The sequence below is a fragment of the Carcharodon carcharias genome, chromosome 28, assembly GCF_017639515.1.
Source record: "Carcharodon carcharias isolate sCarCar2 chromosome 28, sCarCar2.pri, whole genome shotgun sequence".
Classification (NCBI taxonomy): Eukaryota; Metazoa; Chordata; class Chondrichthyes; order Lamniformes; family Lamnidae; genus Carcharodon; species Carcharodon carcharias.
Window position 1 is genome coordinate 3,184,582 of NC_054494.1, and position 13,128 is coordinate 3,197,709.

The following is a 13,128-nucleotide window of genomic DNA, read 5'->3' on the forward strand; positions in this document are numbered from 1 at the left end:
GCACTGTCTGTCATCATCTCTGCTCTTCTCCTGCGCCGTCTGGCCTCAACTCTCCTCTTCACATGTGCTGTCTGTCCTCAACTGCCCTCTACCACAGCATTGTCTATCCTCATCTCCCATCTCCCCCAGCACTGTCTGTCTTCTTCTCCCCTCTTCCCCAGCACTGTCTGTTCTCATCTGCGCTCTTCCACAGCACTGTCTGTCCTCAATAACCCTCTTTCCCAGCAGTGTCTGTCCTCATCTCCCATCACTCCCAGCACTGTCTGTCCTCATCTCCCCTCTTTCCCAGGACAGTCTGTATCATCTCTCCTCTTCGCCAGCACTGTCTATCCTCATCTACCCTCTTCCCCAGCACTGTCTATCCTCATCTACCCTCTTCCCCAGCACTGTATGTCCTCATCTGACCCCTTCCTCAGCACTGTTTGTCCTCATTTGTCCCCTTACCCAGCACTGTCTGTACAACATCTGTCCCCTTCCTCAGCACGGTCTGTCCTCTTCAGTCCCCTTGCTCGGAACTTTCTGTCCTCATCTCCCCTCTTCCTCAGCATTGTCTGTCCCCATTTCTCCCCTTCCCCAGCACTGTCTGTCTTCATCTCTTCCCTTCCCCAGCACTGTCTGCCCTCATCTCCCGTCTTTCCCAGCACTGACTGTCGTCATCTCTGCTCTTCTCCTGCGCCGTCTGGCCTCAACTCTCCTCTTCACATGTGCTGTCTGTCCTCAACTGCCCTCTACTACAGCATTGTCTATCCTCATCTCCCATCTCCCCCAGCACTGCCTGTCCTCATCTCCCCTCTTCCCCAGCACTGTCTGTTCTCTTCTGCGCTCTTCCACAGCACTGTCTGTCCTCAATACCCCTCTTTCTCAGCAGTGTCTGTCCTCATCTCCCATCACTCACAGCACTGTCTGTCCTCATCTCCTCTCTTACTCAGCACTGTCTGTCCTCATCTCTCCTCTTTCCCAGGACTGTCTGTATCATCTCTGCTCTTCGCCAGCACTGTCTATCCTCATCTACCCTCTTCCCCAGCACTGTCTATCCTCATCTACCCTCTTCCCCAGCACTGTATGTCCTCATCTGACCCCTTCCTCAGCACTGTTTGTCCTCATTTGTCCCCTTACCCAGCACTCTCTGTCCAACATCTGTCCCCTTCCTCAGCACGGTCTGTCCTCTTCAGTCCACTTGCTCGGAACTTTCTGTCCTCATCTCCCCTCTTCCTCAGCATTGTCTGTCCCCATTTCTCCCCTTCCCCAGCACTGTCTGTCTTCATCTCTTCCCTTCCCCAGCACTGTCTGCCCTCATCTCCCGTCTTTCCCAGCACTGTCTTTCGTTATCTCCCCTCTCACCCAGCACTGTCTGTCCTCATCTGTCCTCTTCCCCAGCACTGTCTGTACTCTTCTCTCCTCTTCCCCAGCACTGTCTGTGCTCTTCTCTCCTCTTCCCCAGCACTGTCTTTCCTTGTCTCTCCCCTTCCCCTGCACTGTCATTCCTCATCTCTACTCTTCCCCAGCACTGTCTGTCCTCGTCTCTCCTCTTCCGCTGCACTATCGGTCCTCATCTCCCCTCTTCCCCAGCACTGTCTGTCCTCATTCTCTATTCTTCCCCAGCACTGTCTGTCCTCATCTCTCACCTTCCCCTGCACTGTCTGTCTTCATCTCTCCCATTCCCCAGCACTGTCTGCCCTCATCTTTCATCACCCCCAGCACTGTCTGTCCTCATCTCCCATCTCCCCCAGCATTATCTCTCACCATCTGTCCACTTCCCCAGCATTGTCTGTCCAAATTTCTCCCCTTCCCCTGCACTGTCTTTCTTCATCTCTCACCTTTCCCTGCACTCTCTGTCTTCATTTCTCACCTTCCCCAGCACTGTCTGCCCTCATCTCCCCTCTTTCCCAGCAATGTCTGTCCTCATCTCTCCTCTTCCCCAGCACTGACTGTCCTCATCTCTTCTCTTCCCCAGCTTTTCTATCCCCATCTCCCCTCTTCCCCAGCACTGTCTGTCCTCATCTCTCCTCTTCCCCAGCACTGTCTATCCCCAGCTCCCCTCTTCCCCAGCAGTGTCTGTCCTCTTCTCTCCTCTTCCCCAGCACTGTCTATCCCCAGCTCCCCTCTTCCCCAGCACTGTCTGTCCTTGTCTCTCCCCTTCCACTGCACTGTCTGTCCTTGTCTCTCCTCTTCCGCAGCACCGTCTGTGCTCATCTCCCCTCTTTCCCTGCACTGTCTGTCCTCATGTCCCCTCTTCCACAGCACTGTCTGTCCTCATTCTCCCCTATTCCCCAGCACTGTCTGTCCTAATCTGCCCCCTTTTCCAGAACTGTCTGTCTTCATCTCTCCCCTTTCCCAGCACTATCTCCCCTCAACTCCCCACTTCCACAGCACTGTTTGCCCTAATATCTCCTCTTCCCAGCACTGTCTGTCCTCATTTGTCCTCTTCCCCATAACTGTCTCTCCTCGTCTCCGCTCTTCCCCAGCATTGTCTGCCCTCATCTCTCCTCTTCCCCAGCACCGTCTGTCCTCATCTCTCCTCTTCCCCAGCACTGTCTTTCCTCATCTCTACTCTTCTGCAGCAGCGTCTGTACACATCTCCTCTCTTCCCCAGAACTGTCTGTCCTCATTCCACTCTTCCCCAGCACAGTCTGTCCTCATCTCTCCCCTTCCCCAGCACTGCCAGCCCTCATCTCCCGTCTCCACCAGCACTGTCTGTCATCATCTCTGCTCTTCTCCTGCGCCGTCTGGCCTCAACTCTCCTCTTCACATGTGCTGTCTGTCCTCAACTGCCCTCTACCACAGCATTGTCTATCCTCATCTCCCATCTCCCCCAGCACTGTCTGTCTTCTTCGCCCCTCTTCCCCAGCAATGTCTGTTCTCATCTGCGCTCTTCCACAGCACTGTCTGTCCTCAATACCCCTCTTTCCCAGCAGTGTCTGTCCTCATCTCCCATCACTCCCAGCACTGTCTGTCCTCATCTCCCCTCTTTCCCAGGACTGTCTGTATCATCTCTCCTCTTCGCCAGCACTGTCTATCCTCATCTACCCTCTTCCCCAGCACTGTCTATCCTCATCTACCCTCTTCCCCAGCACTGTATGTCCTCATCTGACCCCTTCCACAGCACTGTTTGTCCTCATTTGTCCCATTCCCCAGCACTGTCTGTCCAACATCTGTCCCCTTCCTCAGCACGGTCTGTCCTCTTCAGTCCCCTTCCTCGGAACTTTCTGTCCTCATCTCCCCTCTTCCTCAGCATTGTCTGTCCCCATTTCTCCCCTTCCCCAGCACTGTCTGTCTTCATCTCTTCCCTTCCCCAGCACTGTCTGCCCTCATCTCCCGTCTTTCCCAGCACTGTCTTTCATTATCTCCCCTCTCACCCAGCACTGTCTGTCCTCATCTGTCCTCTTCCCCAGCACTGTCTGTCCTCTTCTCTCCTCTTCCCCAGCACTGTCTGTCCTCTTCTCTCCTCTTCCCCAGCACTGTCTGTCCTCGTCTCTCCTCTTCCGCTGCACCATCGGTCCTCATCTCCCCTCTTCCCCAGCACTGTCTGTCCTCATTCTCTACTCTTCCCCAGCACTGTCTGTCCTCATCTCTCACCTTCCCCTGCACTGTCTGTCTTCATCTCTCCCATTCCCCAGCACTGTCTGCCCTCATCTTTCATCTCCCCCAGCACTGTCTGTCCTCATCTCCCATCTCCCCCAGCATTATCTCTCACCATCTGTCCACTTCCCCAGCATTGTCTGTCCAAATTTCTCCCCTTCCCCTGCACTGTCTTTCTTCATCTCTCACCTTTCCCTGCACTCTCTGTCTTCATTTCTCACCTTCCCCAGCACTGTCTGCCCTCATCTCCCCTCTTTCCCAGCAATGTCTGTCCTCATCTCTCCTCTTCCCCAGCACTGACTGTCCTCATCTCTTCTCTTCCCCAGCTTTTCTATCCCCATCTCCCCTCTTCCCCAGCACTGTCTGTCCTCATCTCTCCTCTTCCCCAGCACTGTCTATCCCCAGCTCCCCTCTTCCCCAGCACTGTCTGTCCTTGTCTCTCCCCTTCCACTGCACTGTCTGTCCATGTCTCTCCTCTTCCGCAGCACCGTCTGTGCTCATCTCCCCTCTTTCCCTGCACTGTCTGTCCTCATGTCCCCTTTTCCACAGCACTGTCTGTCCTCATTCTCCCCTATTCCCCAGCACTGTCTGTCCTAATCTGCCCCCTTTTCCAGAACTGTCTGTCTTCATCTCTCCCCTTCCCCAGCACTGCCAGCCCTCATCTCCCGTCTCCACCAGCACTGTCTGTCATCATCTCTGCTCTTCTCCTGCGCCGTCTGGCCTCAACTCTCCTCTTCACATGTGCTGTCTGTCCTCAACTGCCCTCTACCACAGCATTGTCTATCCTCATCTCCCATCTCCCCCAGCACTGTCTGTCTTCTTCGCCCCTCTTCCCCAGCAATGTCTGTTCTCATCTGCGCTCTTCCACAGCACTGTCTGTCCTCAATACCCCTCTTTCCCAGCAGTGTCTGTCCTCATCTCCCATCACTCCCAGCACTGTCTGTCCTCATCTCCCCTCTTTCCCAGGACTGTCTGTATCATCTCTCCTCTTCGCCAGCACTGTCTATCCTCATCTACCCTCTTCCCCAGCACTGTCTATCCTCATCTACCCTCTTCCCCAGCACTGTATGTCCTCATCTGACCCCTTCCACAGCACTGTTTGTCCTCATTTGTCCCATTCCCCAGCACTGTCTGTCCAACATCTGTCCCCTTCCTCAGCACGGTCTGTCCTCTTCAGTCCCCTTCCTCGGAACTTTCTGTCCTCATCTCCCCTCTTCCTCAGCATTGTCTGTCCCCATTTCTCCCCTTCCCCAGCACTGTTTGTCTTCATCTCTTCCCTTCCCCAGCACTGTCTGCCCTCATCTCCCGTCTTTCCCAGCACTGTCTTTCATTATCTCCCCTCTCACCCAGCACTGTCTGTCCTCATCTGTCCTCTTCCCCAGCACTGTCTGTCCTCTTCTCTCCTCTTCCCCAGCACTGTCTGTCCTCTTCTCTCCTCTTCCCCAGCACTGTCTGTCCTCGTCTCTCCTCTTCCGCTGCACCATCGGTCCTCATCTCCCCTCTTCCCCAGCACTGTCTGTCCTCATTCTCTACTCTTCCCCAGCACTGTCTGTCCTCATCTCTCACCTTCCCCTGCACTGTCTGTCTTCATCTCTCCCATTCCCCAGCACTGTCTGCCCTCATCTTTCATCTCCCCCAGCACTGTCTGTCCTCATCTCCCATCTCCCCCAGCATTATCTCTCACCATCTGTCCACTTCCCCAGCATTGTCTGTCCAAATTTCTCCCCTTCCCCTGCACTGTCTTTCTTCATCTCTCACCTTTCCCTGCACTCTCTGTCTTCATTTCTCACCTTCCCCAGCACTGTCTGCCCTCATCTCCCCTCTTTCCCAGCAATGTCTGTCCTCATCTCTCCTCTTCCCCAGCACTGACTGTCCTCATCTCTTCTCTTCCCCAGCTTTTCTATCCCCATCTCCCCTCTTCCCCAGCACTGTCTGTCCTCATCTCTCCTCTTCCCCAGCACTGTCTATTCCCAGCTCCCCTCTTCCCCAGCACTGTCTGTCCTTGTCTCTCCCCTTCCACTGCACTGTCTGTCCATGTCTCTCCTCTTCCGCAGCACCGTCTGTGCTCATCTCCCCTCTTTCCCTGCACTGTCTGTCCTCATGTCCCCTTTTCCACAGCACTGTCTGTCCTCATTCTCCCCTATTCCCCAGCACTGTCTGTCCTAATCTGCCCCCTTTTCCAGAACTGTCTGTCTTCATCTCTCCCCTTTCCCAGCACTATCTCCCCTCAACTCCCCTCTTCCACAACACTGTTTGTCCTAATCTCTCCTCTTCCCCAGCACTGTCTGTCCTCATTTGTCCTCTTCCCCATAACTGTCTCTCCTCGTCTCCGCTCTTCCCCAGCATTGTCTGCCCTCATCTCTCCTCTTCCCCAGCACCGTCTGTCCTCATCTCTCCTCTTCCCCAGCACTGTCTTTCCTCATCTCTACTCTTCTGCAGCAGCGTCTGTACTCATCTCCTCTCTTCCCCAGAACTGTCTGTCCTCATTCCACTCTTCCCCAGCACAGTCTGTCCTCATCTCTCCCCTTCCCCAGCACTGCCAGCCCTCATCTCCCGTCTCCCCCAGCACTGTCTGTCATCATCTCTGCTCTTCTCCTGCGCCGTCTGGCCTCAACTCTCCTCTTCACATGTGCTGTCTGTCCTCAACTGCCCTCTACCACAGCATTGTCTATCCTCATCTCCCATCTCCCCCAGCACTGTCTGTCTTCTTCTCCCCTCTTCCCCAGCACTGTCTGTTCTCATCTGCGCTCTTCCACAGCACTGTCTGTCCTCAATAACCCTCTTTCCCAGCAGTGTCTGTCCTCATCTCCCATCACTCCCAGCACTGTCTGTCCTCATCTCCCCTCTTTCCCAGGACAGTCTGTATCATCTCTCCTCTTCGCCAGCACTGTCTATCCTCATCTACCCTCTTCCCCAGCACTGTCTATCCTCATCTACCCTCTTCCCCAGCACTGTATGTCCTCATCTGACCCCTTCCTCAGCACTGTTTGTCCTCATTTGTCCCCTTACCCAGCACTGTCTGTACAACATCTGTCCCCTTCCTCAGCACGGTCTGTCCTCTTCAGTCCCCTTGCTCGGAACTTTCTGTCCTCATCTCCCCTCTTCCTCAGCATTGTCTGTCCCCATTTCTCCCCTTCCCCAGCACTGTCTGTCTTCATCTCTTCCCTTCCCCAGCACTGTCTGCCCTCATCTCCCGTCTTTCCCAGCACTGACTGTCGTCATCTCTGCTCTTCTCCTGCGCCGTCTGGCCTCAACTCTCCTCTTCACATGTGCTGTCTGTCCTCAACTGCCCTCTACTACAGCATTGTCTATCCTCATCTCCCATCTCCCCCAGCACTGCCTGTCCTCATCTCCCCTCTTCCCCAGCACTGTCTGTTCTCTTCTGCGCTCTACCACAGCACTGTCTGTCCTCAATAACCCTCTTTCTCAGCAGTGTCTGTCCTCATCTCCCATCACTCACAGCACTGTCTGTCCTCATCTCCTCTCTTACTCAGCACTGTCTGTCCTCATCTCTCCTCTTTCCCAGGACTGTCTGTATCATCTCTGCTCTTCGCCAGCACTGTCTATCCTCATCTACCCTCTTCCCCAGCACTGTCTATCCTCATCTACCCTCTTCCCCAGCACTGTATGTCCTCATCTGACCCCTTCCTCAGCACTGTTTGTCCTCATTTGTCCCCTTACCCAGCACTCTCTGTCCAACATCTGTCCCCTTCCTCAGCACGGTCTGTCCTCTTCAGTCCGCTTGCTCGGAACTTTCTGTCCTCATCTCCCCTCTTCCTCAGCATTGTCTGTCCCCATTTCTCCCCTTCCCCAGCACTGTCTGTCTTCATCTCTTCCCTTCCCCAGCACTGTCTGCCCTCATCTCCCGTCTTTCCCAGCACTGTCTTTCATTATCTCCCCTCTCACCTAGCACTGTCTGTCCTCATCTGTCCTCTTCCCCAGCACTGTCTGTACTCTTCTCTCCTCTTCCCCAGCACTGTCTGTGCTCTTCTCTCCTCTTCCCCAGCACTGTCTTTCCTTGTCTCTCCCCTTCCCCTGCACTGTCATTCCTCATCTCTACTCTTCCCCAGCACTGTCTGTCCTCGTCTCTCCTCTTCCGCTGCACTATCGGTCCTCATCTCCCCTCTTCCCCAGCACTGTCTGTCCTCATTCTCTATTCTTCCCCAGCACTGTCTGTCCTCATCTCTCACCTTCCCCTGCACTGTCTGTCTTCATCTCTCCCATTCCCCAGCACTGTCTGCCCTCATCTTTCATCTCCCCCAGCACTGTCTGTCCTCATCTCCCATCTCCCCCAGCATTATCTCTTACCATCTCTCCACTTCCCCAGCATTGTCTGTCCAAATTTCTCCCCTTCCCCTGCACTGTCTTTCTTCATCTCTCACCTTTCCCTGCACTCTCTGTCTTCATTTCTCACCTTCCCCAGCACTGTCTGCCCTCATCTCCCCTCTTTCCCAGCAATGTCTGTCCTCATCTCTCCTCTTCCCCAGCACTGACTGTCCTCATCTCTTCTCTTCCCCAGCTTTTCTATCCCCATCTCCCCTCTTCCCCAGCACTGTCTGTCCTCATCTCTCCTCTTCCCCAGCACTGTCTATCCCCAGCTCCCCTCTTCCCCAGCAGTGTCTGTCCTCTTCTCTCCTCTTCCCCAGCACTGTCTATCCCCAGCACCCCTCTTCCCCAGCACTGTCTGTCCTTGTCTCTCCCCTTCCACTGCACTGTCTGTCCTCGTCTCTCCTCTTTCACAGCACTGTCTGTCCTCTTATCCCATCTCCCCCAGCACTGTCAGTCCTCATCTCTTCACTTCCCCAGCTTTTCTATTCCCATCTCCCCTCTTTTCCAGCACTGTCGGTCCTCATCTCTTCTCTTCCCCAGCTTTTCTATCCCCATCTCCCCTCTTCCCCAGCACTGTCTGTCCTCAACTCTCCTCTTCCCCAGCACTGTCTGTCCTCTTCTCTCCTCTTCCACAGCACTGTCTATCCCCAGCTCCCCTCTTCCCCAGCACTGTCTGTCCTTGTCTCTCCCCTTCCACTGCACTGTCTGTCCTTGTCTCTCCTCTTCCGCAGCACCGTCTGTGCTCATCTCCCCTCTTTCCCTGCACTGTCTGTCCTCATGTCCCCTCTTCCACAGCACTGTCTGTCCTCATTCTCCCCTATTCCCCAGCACTGTCTGTCCTAATCTGCCCCCTTTTCCAGAACTGTCTGTCTTCATCTCTCCCCTTTCCCAGCACTATCTCCCCTCAACTCCCCTCTTCCACAGCACTGTTTGTCCTAATCTCTCCTCTTCCCCAGCACTGTCTGTCCTCATTTGTCCTCTTCCCCATAACTGTCTCTCCTCGTCTCCGCTCTTCCCCAGCATTGTCTGCCCTCATCTCTCCTCTTCCCCAGCACCGTCTGTCCTCATCTCTCCTCTTCCCCAGCACTGTCTTTCCTCATCTCTACTCTTCTGCAGCAGCGTCTGTACACATCTCCTCTCTTCCCCAGAACTGTCTGTCCTCATTCCACTCTTCCCCAGCACAGTCTGTCCTCATGTCTCCCCTTCCCCAGCACTGCCAGCCCTCATCTCCCGTCTCCCCCAGCACTGTCTGTCATCATCTCTGCTCTTCTCCTGCGCCGTCTGGCCTCAACTCTCCTCTTCACATGTGCTGTCTGTCCTCAACTGCCCTCTACCACAGCATTGTCTATCCTCATCTCCCATCTCCCCCAGCACTGTCTGTCTTCTTCTCCCCTCTTCCCCAGCACTGTCTGTTCTCATCTGCGCTCTTCCACAGCACTGTCTGTCCTCAATACCCCTCTTTCCCAGCAGTGTCTGTCCTCATGTCCCATCACTCCCAGCACTGTCTGTCCTCATCTCCCCTCTTTCCCAGGACTGTCTGTATCATCTCTCCTCTTCGCCAGCACTGTCTATCCTCATCTACCCTCTTCCCCAGCACTGTCTATCCTCATCTACCCTCTTCCCCAGCACTGTATGTCCTCATCTGACCCCTTCCACAGCACTGTTTGTCCTCATTTGTCCCATTCCCCAGCACTGTCTGTCCAACATCTGTCCCCTTCCTCAGCACGGTCTGTCCTCTTCAGTCCCCTTCCTCGGAACTTTCTGTCCTCATCTCCCCTCTTCCTCAGCATTGTCTGTCCCATTTCTTCCCTTCCCCAGCACTGTCTGCCCTCATCTCCCGTCTTTCCCAGCACTGTCTTTCATTATCTCCCCTCTCACCCAGCACTGTCTGTCCTCATCTGTCCTCTTCCCCAGCACTGTCTGTCCTCTTCTCTCCTCTTCCCCAGCACTGTCTGTCCTCTTCTCTCCTCTTCCCCAGCACTGTCTGTCCTCGTCTCTCCTCTTCCGCTGCACCATCGGTCCTCATCTCCCCTCTTCCCCAGCACTGTCTGTCCTCATTCTCTATTCTTCCCCAGCACTGTCTGTCCTCATCTCTCACCTTCCCCTGCACTGTCTGTCTTCATCTCTCCCATTCCCCAGCACTGTCTGCCCTCATCTTTCATCTCCCCCAGCACTGTCTGTCCTCATCTCCCATCTCCCCCAGCATTATCTCTCACCATCTGTCCACTTCCCCAGCATTGTCTGTCCAAATTTCTCCCCTTCCCCTGCACTGTCTTTCGTCATCTCTCACCTTTCCCTGCACTCTCTGTCTTCATTTCTCACCTTCCCCAGCACTGTCTGCCCTCATCTCCCCTCTTTCCCAGCAATGTCTGTCCTCATCTCTCCTCTTCCCCAGCACTGACTGTCCTCATCTCTTCTCTTCCCCAGCTTTTCTATCCCCATCTCCCCTCTTCCCCAGCACTGTCTGTCCTCATCTCTCCTCTTCCCCAGCACTGTCTATCCCCAGCTCCCCTCTTCCCCAGCAGTGTCTGTCCTCTTCTCTCCTCTTCCCCAGCACTGTCTATCCCCAGCACCCCTCTTCCCCAGCACTGTCTGTCCTTGTCTCTCCCCTTCCACTGCACTGTCTGTCCTCGTCTCTCCTCTTTCACAGCACTGTCTGTCCTCTTATCCCATCTCCCCCAGCACTGTCAGTCCTCATCTCTTCACTTCCCCAGCTTTTCTATTCCCATCTCCCCTCTTTTCCAGCACTGTCGGTCCTCATCTCTTCTCTTCCCCAGCTTTTCTATCACCATCTGCCCTCTTCCCCAGCACTGTCTGTCCTCAACTCTCCTCTTCCCCAGCACTGTCTGTCCTCTTCTCTCCTGTTCCCCAGCACTGTCTATCCCCAGCTCCCCTCTTCCCCAGCACTGTCTGTCCTTGTCTCTCCCCTTCCACTGCACTGTCTGTCCTTGTCTCTCCTCTTCCGCAGCACCGTCTGTGCTCATCTCCCCTCTTTCCCTGCACTGTCTGTCCTCATGTCCCCTCTTCCACAGCACTGTCTGTCCTCATTCTCCCCTATTCCCCAGCACTGTCTGTCCTAATCTGCCCCCTTTTCCAGAACTGTCTGTCTTCATCTCTCCCCTTTCCCAGCACTATCTCCCCTCAACTCCCCTCTTCCACAGCACTGTTTGTCCTAATCTCTCCTCTTCCCCAGCACTGTCTATCCTCATTTGTCCTCTTCCCCATAACTGTCTCTCCTCGTCTCCGCTCTTCCCCAGCATTGTCTGCCCTCATCTCTCCTCTTCCCCAGCACCGTCTGTCCTCATCTCTCCTCTTCCCCAGCACTGTCTTTCCTCATCTCTACTCTTCTGCAGCAGCGTCTGTACTCATCTCCTCTCTTCCCCAGAACTGTCTGTCCTCATTCCACTCTTCCCCAGCACAGTCTGTCCTCATCTCTCCCCTTCCCCAGCACTGCCAGCCCTCATCTCCCGTCTCCCCCAGCACTGTCTGTCATCATCTCTGCTCTTCTCCTGCGCCGTCTGGCCTCAACTCGCCTCTTCACATGTGCTGTCTGTCCTCAACTGCCCTCTACCACAGCATTGTCTATCCTCATCTCCCATCTCCCCCAGCACTGTCTGTCTTCTTCTCCCCTCTTCCCCAGCACTGTCTGTTCTCATCTGCGCTCTTCCACAGCACTGTCTGTCCTCAATAACCCTCTTTCCCAGCAGTGTCTGTCCTCATCTCCCATCACTCCCAGCACTGTCTGTCCTCATCTCCCCTCTTTCCCAGGACTGTCTGTATCATCTCTCCTCTTCGCCAGCACTGTCTATCCTCATCTACCCTCTTCCCCAGCACAGTCTATCCTCATCTACCCTCTTCCCCAGCACTGTATGCCCTCATCTGACCCCGTCCACAGCACTGTTTGTCCTCATTTGTCCCATTCCCCAGCACTGTCTGTCCAACATCTGTCCCCTTCCTCAGCACGGTCTGTCCTCTTCAGTCCCCTTCCTCGGAACTTTCTGTCCTCATCTCCCCTCTTCCTCAGCATTGTCTGTCCCCATTTCTCCCCTTCCCCAGCACTGTCTGTCTTCATCTCTTCCCTTCCCCAGCACTGTCTGCCCTCATCTCCCGTCTTTCCCAGCACTGTCTTTCGTTATCTCCCCTCTCACCCAGCACTGTCTGTCCTCATCTGTCCTCTTCCCCAGCACTGTCTGTCCTCTTCTCTCCTCTTCCCCAGCACTGTCTGTCCTCATCTCTCCTTTCCGCAGCACCGTCTGTCCTCATCTCCCCTTTTCCCCAGCACTGTCATTCCTCATCTCCCCTCATCCACAGCACTGTCTGCCCTCATCTCTACTCATCCGCAGCACCGTCTGTACTCATCTAAACTCTTCCCCAGCACTGTCTGTCCTCATCTCTCCCCTTCCCCAGCACAGTCTGTCCTTATTTCTTCCCTTCCCCAGGACTGCCAGCCCTCATCTCCCATCTCCCCCAGCACTGTCTGTCGTCATCTCTGCTCTTCTCCAGCAGCGTCTTTCCTCAACTCTCCTCTTCCCAAATGCTGTCTGTCCTCAACTGCCCTCTGCCACAGCACTGTCTGTCCTCATCTCCCATCTCCCGCAGCACTGTCTGTCCTCATCTCCTCTCTTCCCCAACACTGTCTGTCTTCATCTCCCCTCTTCCCCTGTACTGTCTGTCCTCATCTTCCATCTCCCCCAGCACTGTGTGTCCTCATCTCTCCTCTCCCCCAGCACTGTCTGTCCTCTTCTCTCCTCTTCCCCAGCACTGTCTTTCCTTGTCTCTCCCCTTCCCCTGCACTGTCATTCCTCATCTCCCCTCTTCCCCAGCACTCTCTGTCTTCATCTCTACTCTTCCCCAGCACTGTCTGTCCTCGTCTCTCCTCTTCCGCTGCACCATCGGTCCTCATCTCCCCTCTTCCCCAGCACTGTCTGTGCTCATTCTCTCTTCTCCCCAGCACTGTCTCTCCTCATCTCTCCTCTTCCCCAGCATTGTCTGTCCCCAGTTCTACCCTTCCCCTGCACTGTCTGTCTTCATCTCTCACCTTCCCCTGCACTGTCTGTCTTCATCTCTCCCATTCCCCAGCACTGTCTGCCCTCATCTCCCATCTCCCCCAGCACTGTCTGTCCTCATCTCCCATCTCCCCCAGCATTATCTCTCACCATCTGTCCACTTCCCCAGCATTGTCTGTCCCCATTTCTCCCCTTCCCCTGCACTGTCTGTCTT